General features: G+C 39.5%; 1 protein-coding gene across 5 annotated transcripts in view; it reads left to right on the forward strand.

Annotated features, from left to right (window-relative positions):
* The window catches only part of LOC110456323 (kinase suppressor of Ras 2-like), a 48,640-nt gene that overhangs the window by 21,295 nt on the left and 19,398 nt on the right, over positions 1 to 7,947 (forward strand). Inside the window, exon 1 of one of the 5 annotated variants that reach the window (XM_021506995.1) lies at positions 1,727 to 1,918. The exons of 3 other annotated variants lie outside the window; for them this stretch is intronic. The gene's annotated coding sequence lies outside the window, so the exon portion shown is untranslated. Of the gene's footprint in view, positions 1 to 1,726; positions 1,919 to 7,038; positions 7,106 to 7,947 lie in introns of those variants that run through there. One more of the 5 variants, XM_021506996.1, reaches the window with a different exon arrangement.

Consider the following 7,947-nt stretch of genomic DNA (forward strand, 5'->3'; position numbering starts at 1 on the left):
TGTTATGAAGTGTCAGAATGGTTTATTGATATTTTACCCGGCTATCTGGACAACATGTATCGCAACTCATAACATCCTCAGAAACTGTCGTATAGTACGACTTGTCGTTTATTAGGTAGTTTACGGTAGAGACATGCGTTTCAAATAGAAATTATTTAACAAATGCATGATCTGTTCATCATACTACGGATATTCACATAATCAGCATCCTATGTCAAACTTTCTCCGGTCATCGAGCGCCGAAAGTAAAAATGGTTCCTTCTGTTGTTCAAACAGCTTGGTAAACTTACTGTGTCGGTAGAGATACCAGTCCTACGGAGTGACATACTGTATCGACAGTGACACTATGGAGTGACTTACTGTGTCGGCAGTGATACCAGTCCTATGGAGTGACTAACTGTGTCGGCAGTGATACCAGTCCTACGGAGTGAATAACTGTGTCGGTAGTGAGACCAGTCCAATGGAGTGACTTACTATGGAGTGACTTACTGTGTCGGCAGTGATACCGGTCCTATGGAGTGACTTACTGTGTCGGCAGTGATACAGGTCCTATGGAGTGACTAACTGTGTCGGCAGTGATACTATGGAGTGACATACTGTGTCGGCAGTGATATCAGTCCTATGGAGTGACTAACTGTGTCGGCGGTGATACCAGTCCGATGGTGTGAATAACTGTGTCGGCAGAGATACCGGTCCTATGTAGTGACTAACTATGTCGGCAGTGATACCAGTCCTATGGAGTGACTAACTGTGTCGGTAGAGATATCAGTCCTATGGAGTGACTAACTGTGTCGGCGGTGATACCAGTCCTATGGAGTGAATAACTGTGTCGGCAGAGATACCGGTCCTATGTAGTGACTTACTGTAACGGCAGTGATACTATGGAGTGACATACTGTGTTGGCAGTGATACTATGGAGTGACTAACTGTGCCGGCAGTGATACCGGTCCTATGGAGTGACTTACTGTGTTGGCAGTGATATCAGTCCTATGGAGTGACATACTGTGTTGGCAGTGATACTATGGAGTGACTAACTGTGCCGGCAGTGATACCGGTCCTATGGGGTGAATAACTGTGTCGGCAGAGATACCGGTCCTATGGAGGGAATAACTGTGTCGGCAGTGCTACCGGTCCTATGGAGTGAGTAACTGTGTCGGCAGTGATGCCGGTCCTATGGAGTTACTAACTGTGTCGGCAGTGATACCGGTCCTATGGAGTGAATAACTGTGTCGGCAGTGATACTATGGAGTGACATACTGTGTCGGCAGTGATACCGGTCCGATGGAGTGACTAACTGTGTCGGCAGTGATATTGGTCCTATGGAGTGACTAACTGTGTAGGTAGGGATACCGGTCCTATGGAGTGACTTACTGTGTCGGTAGTGATACCGGTCCTATGGAGCGAATAACTGTGTCGGCAGTGATACTATGCAGTGACATACTGTGTCGGCAGTGATCCCGGTCCTATGGAGTGACATACTATGTCGGCAGTGATACCGTTCCTATGGAGTGAATAACTGTGTCGGCAGAGATACCGGTCCTATGGAGTGAATAACTGTGTCGGCAGTGATACCGGTCCTATGGAGTGACTTACTGTGTCGGCAGTGATACCGGTCCTATGGAGTGACATACTGTGTCGGCAGTGATACCGTTCCTATGGAGTGACTAACTGTGTCGGCAGTGATACCGGTCCTATGGAGTGGACTACAAACAGAACAGCTGCTTACGTTCCTGATGTGTACACAAACAGTTTTGTACGTCAGCCTCAATGGAGGATCAAGGAATTATAAATAAGTATATTTTATCTCTAATCTCTATAGTGAAAAGTGGATCCTACTATGTTATTGTTTGAGGAACTTTGGTATAAACATCTTGGAATATGATGTCTTAACTGGCAAACAGGACGATTTTACTGCAAGGTAAGTCTTCAGATAACATTTATAGATTGTACTTTAACAGAAAACAACCCTTTCTGTGATCATCACGGTATAACATTTTTTATTGGACAAAAATTGCCAGAATCTTCATCTTAAACCATCTATTTATATCGTTTACTTATTCAATATAAAATTTGGCTGATTCAACAGTTTTCGAAAGTTCAGTTAATTTGTTTATCTAGGAACAACAAATAATATATATTTAAGCTTGTATAATAATGCCAGAAATAACACTACCAAATTCAGATGACCAGACAGTATCGTCTATGATTAAGATATTAATTAACACATGTAAATTTAAGTATTGCACTGCTTCCATTCGCCATCCATAGCCAGTAAGGATGTCAACTGAAAAAAGTAAATTTCAAAATAATCTGCACTTCATTTAATTTTGCCTGAACCGCTCCCTATCAAAATATTGTACATGTTATGTTGCTGTGGTTTGACGAAAGCTCGTGATCGGGATCGCTCATTTATCGTTTGCTTGTTTTTAAGAGTTGTTGCGTATAACGATATAAGTAATTGTAGCCTTGAACTAACGTCTCACAAGGTTAATAGCAAGATATGAGGGTTGCTGCCACTGTTGGTAGCATCTGCTCATTTAATCCCCCTTGACGTCATAAAGTCATGTCGGAATGTGCGTGTAATTTGTTTCGAAACCTACACACATTGCATGCATGTTTTTGATAAACCTTTTTTTTATTTAGCAATGTATACACACAAGACGTTTTTACCAATGCTGGCCTTGCCAGCAAGTCACATCCGGTAATTATAACATCCGGTTTGATAAATGTAACTATCAAATCCGGTCTCAAATATCCGGAACTGGTTTGATTTATATGTATATATTTTGAAATGACAATTGTCCCTGTAATCAAATAATTATACTATAATTCAGTATTATTGATAGTTTTTTTGAAAGCTTATAAATGTTCGGACTAATGAGGTCCCATTTTATTACCAGTGACCCATGCAAGTGTTAGAAGTATTGCGCAACGACATGATACCGGGTTTATGAACAAAGATACAGAGGTGACCTCGGTGCGTTGGTCACGTGTCTGTGTGATCGATGCAATTGATGGCCGTAATCGGTTGCATGGTACCTCGGGGTACAGTTTACATTGTACATGTAAACTTGGGTAAAACCCAGGTCCACAGCTAATCACCGACCTTTGTATCTAGCAGGTCGACGAAAGCCTTGTTAGTTTGACAAGTCGTTCAAAAACATTATTTAGAGGGGCGTTAGGTCGTCTAAATATATGAAATATTTTCAATATTTTTCCATATGAAGTATATTCAGTCCTTCCAGTATGCTGTTTTTTCAACTTATAATATGTCACACTTGTTGGCCCGGATGTTAACGTGGTGGAGGGGGTCTTAATGTGAGAGGAAACCGGAATACATGGAGAAAACCCACGTGAACGGGCAAGTGAATCATACCTTTTCACGTCCGAACTGTGCACCCGTTGAAAAGAAAGACGGCGTTGAGTTATAAAGAATATCTATTGTAACTGTCATTGTTTCTTTGCGAATTCCAATCATCGCGAATGCGTTATTTGGAAGAGAAGTTGGTTAAAACAACCGTTCGCGAAACTTTCAGCAATTTTCAGTAGGTAGCACTAGTTTAAAAACATTGCACATCCTGCAGTTTTTGAGCGAAACACGTTGAATATGGCTCTTGTTATATACCTTATAAGGGTATTACGTTTCCATAGCAGCGTTTTATCGCCATACTTTCGTATAAAAGTCTATGTTTGTCGTCTGCTTTTGGGAACTCTTTTGTGTATCTGATTCCGAAATCGTACTCGCTGAATCCTGTAAATTGAATAGTAAAACCGGTATACTGTCGATTTTTACTTTGGAAACGAGTCCACTGGGTCATCAAGCCGACAATGACGTCATTTCAGAGTTCACAATATCGGTTAAGAGATCTCGTGGGAACGAGACTTGATGAGATTTGCTCAAGCTCGCGGTTTTTGTAGCCCACTGTAATGTGTTGGGTGATGCCGGTTGTACAAAGGTGAATGGAGATTACAATGTAGCCCTGTATCGCGCTTTTTCTCTTTACTGTTGGTATAATTTATACTTGCAGTTTAATTTGTGTTACAGTAAAATACATTAGTCCCAATGATAACTAAATGTCGTATTTAACATGATTTATTACCCCGACCTTAAGCAGGATTGACGGGACTGGGTCAGTATGTATACATAAAACCATCTTAAGGAAAAGTATGACGTTGTGCGCAATTATATTTTGTCAGATTATGATGAAACTTAGCTAGGGTAATCACCGGCCTATGATTGGACTGGAATATATACGTAAGAAGTCGTTGACCCCCAATGTGGATGCTGGACGGGGCCATTTGGGGTCACAGAGTGCTAAATTTTAAAAGACGTCTATGACCTTCATCGAGTCACGTGGACACGTTAACCCCAGTACGCGCTCACTGCTATTTGTTTTAAACATGTTTACAAGTCGTGAATATGAATAAAATTACAAATCAATTATTTTGTCCGTCGCTTACCCAGTTGTCCGTTTTGTTTCCCGTAAACAAATTACGCACACTACAGAACGTCGATTGTCCATTACACAGAGTTACTGAGGAAGTAATCGATAACAGTTCTGGTAAATAGCCTGCACTTAATACGTCTACCGTTAAATCGTTCATGGGTCAAATTCGACGAATATCAGTTAGCTCACATACGTTTGTTTTGTTTCTACAAATCTTCTGTAAAGAAACAAGCTTGCAATCTTTAAAACACCATCAAGGAGAATGGGAATACGATCCATGCTCGTTGTTATTTTTATTAGAAATGAATATGCCTTGCGCCTTCAAATTGCTTCAAGGAAATAAAACAGCTAAGGTCATTTAATGACGTGCCTTAGTCTTAGTCTGTGTGGTGGAGACAGTATATATGCTGGTATATTTGCTTCGTTGTGTTAGCGTGGATTTGATGCCAACTTTAGAGTGCTACCTCACTGAAATACCATGCCGAAGGTACTCAGCACAGCATTCCGCCCGGTCACATTACACCGACAGCGGGTAAACCAGCTGTTGCGATTACACAAAATGCTCAACGTTAAGTAGGGAAAAACAACTACCAGTTTATGCAGTTTGGTATATTCCCTCAGAAATCCCATGGCTAGCATCGCCGCCATTCCATCATTTAGAAAACCGGAATTGCGCTGTCCTCAGAGAAGTTATAAATAAAGGAATATTTAAAGTATATTAAGCTCCTTTACATACTAGTAAAGATTTTAAGAATCAATAGTAAAATGTGATAGTAATTTAATGTGTAAATAAGGGACCAGACAAATATGATTGAACTAGTGCACTGCGTTTAAAAATTCATATCGATTTTTCCAGACGTTACCTATAAAACTGTTAGTTTTTGTTTGTTTTTTGTTTTCTCTGTGCATCGAAATCGATCATATGTAAAATACCATATCACGTGGTTTGCATCCAATAGAATACTGCGTCCTTGATTTATTAATAAAAATGTATATATATCAATATTAGTCTCCCTGATACATATGTACCACCGATATTATATTACGGAAGCTGACAACGGAAAGCGTTTCATGTGAAAATACTGCTTATCAAGCTAAACACTACAGATGTATGTTAATAAATGCTACCGATATTTTCTCTTTAGATGTTAAACAAAATAACAAAATAACAAAAAATGACAAAAATAATAATAAAACATAACAAAACATAACAAATGGTTTTTAATCCTACCCGGATATGTGTTAATTGAAGAGTACACAAAATATCCGGACATAGAAAAACAGGTAATTATGACAAGTCAGTCTGCTTGATCAGATATGTACGATATAAACGGTTAGTTGACCGAGGCCTGAGCAATTTTGTTCGTTCTATGACTTGATATTGACAGGGCCATCATCGTGTACATGGCGCTGGTAATGACCAGCTGAGGTTATAGTATTTACAGATCAGCATCAACAAATCAACACTGATTCAAATAAAATCGAACGCTGCATCAGGAATTCTGTATAATTAACAATTCTCCATCGCTCTGACGTACAGGTGAAACAGCTGTCGTGCACTGGTCACAAACTTGACATCAAACATGAAATGTATTCGGGACGTTTTGAAATATATTCACATGTTGATTATACAGACTGAAGTACATTTTTTCTGATAACAGCATGAACGGTTTCCACGGCTGCAGGTATGTATGGTAAATGAATTTATAAATGCCATAACATTTGGAAAAAAGGGCTTATAGCCCTCTTTCCGGGCACCGGCTGATTCCGGACGTTAACATTTGTACAGAAACAAATGTGTGGGTAGGTGGGTGGGTACTATCTGCTATAAGTTAGTAGAGATGACCCCTCTCAACACTTTTGTTTCTCTACAAATAAATAACGTGTCTCTCTGGTTTTAGGAGATAGTCTCTCCTCCGAAGTACGGTACGCGGTGTAGGCTATCCCACAGGGACCTGATAATTTGTTTCAGCTATATTTGGACCTAAACTATGGTGTTCAGAGTAATTTTACATATTTTAACGTCTTTTGGTAAATATGACACCCCAATGACCATAGTTTAGGTCCAAATATAGCTGTAACAAATTATCAGGTCCCTGTGGGCTGTACAAATTATTCGACCGTATATGCCACATTCGGCCGTACAAAGTATCTCATGACTGCATACCACTTTCTGCAGTATAAAATATATTTATTTGTGAAACTTAAAAAACTTGTTTAATTTACAAATGTAAAATTTGTGAGAGAATATCCCAGATGCGAGGGATGTTGCAATGACGATCACCTAAATAAGGTCATAATAAATCATAAATAAGGCCAGGTTACAGGTACATGTATTACAGGTTTGATAGTGGAAATACACTCTAACTAGAACTGTTCTGTCCGGGGTCGAATTAAAGATATTTATAAAGTAGGTTTTTATAAATTGCTAATTATCTATTTTCAGTTATGATTATACAAAGCAAACAGACGCGTTGTGTTACAGTTTTATAAATCTTATATTTAGATTGCAAATATAACATATGCACCAACCGCATTTATGACATAACAAAGGAAAATGGAGACGGGTTTTACCTGTGTTTACCTGGGTGTGATAAGGGCTATTATTAGAAACAAACTGGGACAGGTATGCAGTCGTGGTAAAGACCACCATACAGGTAAATGATATGGTGTTAATTGCCAATTAACTACTAATACATATCTATATAGTTTTGTACCTCGGGACCACGTGGTCTGGAGGTCCAATTTCTCGGAATTTGGACTCCTGTAGGCCTAGAAAAGTACTGATATGGAGATACAGAGATTTAGCCGGAAGTACAGTGTTATATGTAGATATTGTCGTTTTCGGAAAGTGTCAAAATATCACACTAAATATAAGAGGTCGGGAAGTTCAGACTCTCACGTTCTGGTGGTCGGAAACAGGCGTAACCGGATCAATTTCTAGTTATTTAGGACAATGATGGCGAGATTTCAGATACCGTGCGATTTAGAACGTCTCATTTTGAACAAAATGACTTTTCCTATCTTACGTCTTAAAGTGATTTGTGACGTGCATGTGTAGTTGATATATTTAACCGGAAGTAGATTCACCCGGAAATACGTCTTTACCGGAGGTTAGTGAAATTTAGGGTTAAATTCGTTAATCCGAACAGCGACGTTTTTGAATGCCTGCGATTCCCTGGTCCGAACAGAAGCCAGGTGTATGATTGAGATAATTTGTAACAACTTTAAACTATATTTGGACCTGAACTAGGTGGGTTTTCTGAGTAATTTTACACAGAGTAGGGGATAAGATCAACTTTCGGTAAAATGCCCCACCCCACCCCAAATGATATAAGTTTAGTTTCAAATACAGCTGTAACAATCCTCATGTCCCTGTGATGGAGATCACAGACACAGTAGTATTGCTGGTAGTCACTCAAAGGAACTTGAATTGAGATTAAGGAGCCCTGTCCCATTGCTCACTAGATTTTCGTATCTATAGTAACCGCCCCCCCCC

The sequence above is a fragment of the Mizuhopecten yessoensis genome, unplaced genomic scaffold (assembly GCF_002113885.1).
Source record: "Mizuhopecten yessoensis strain PY_sf001 unplaced genomic scaffold, ASM211388v2 scaffold8657, whole genome shotgun sequence".
NCBI lineage: Eukaryota > Metazoa > Mollusca > Bivalvia > Pectinida > Pectinidae > Mizuhopecten > Mizuhopecten yessoensis.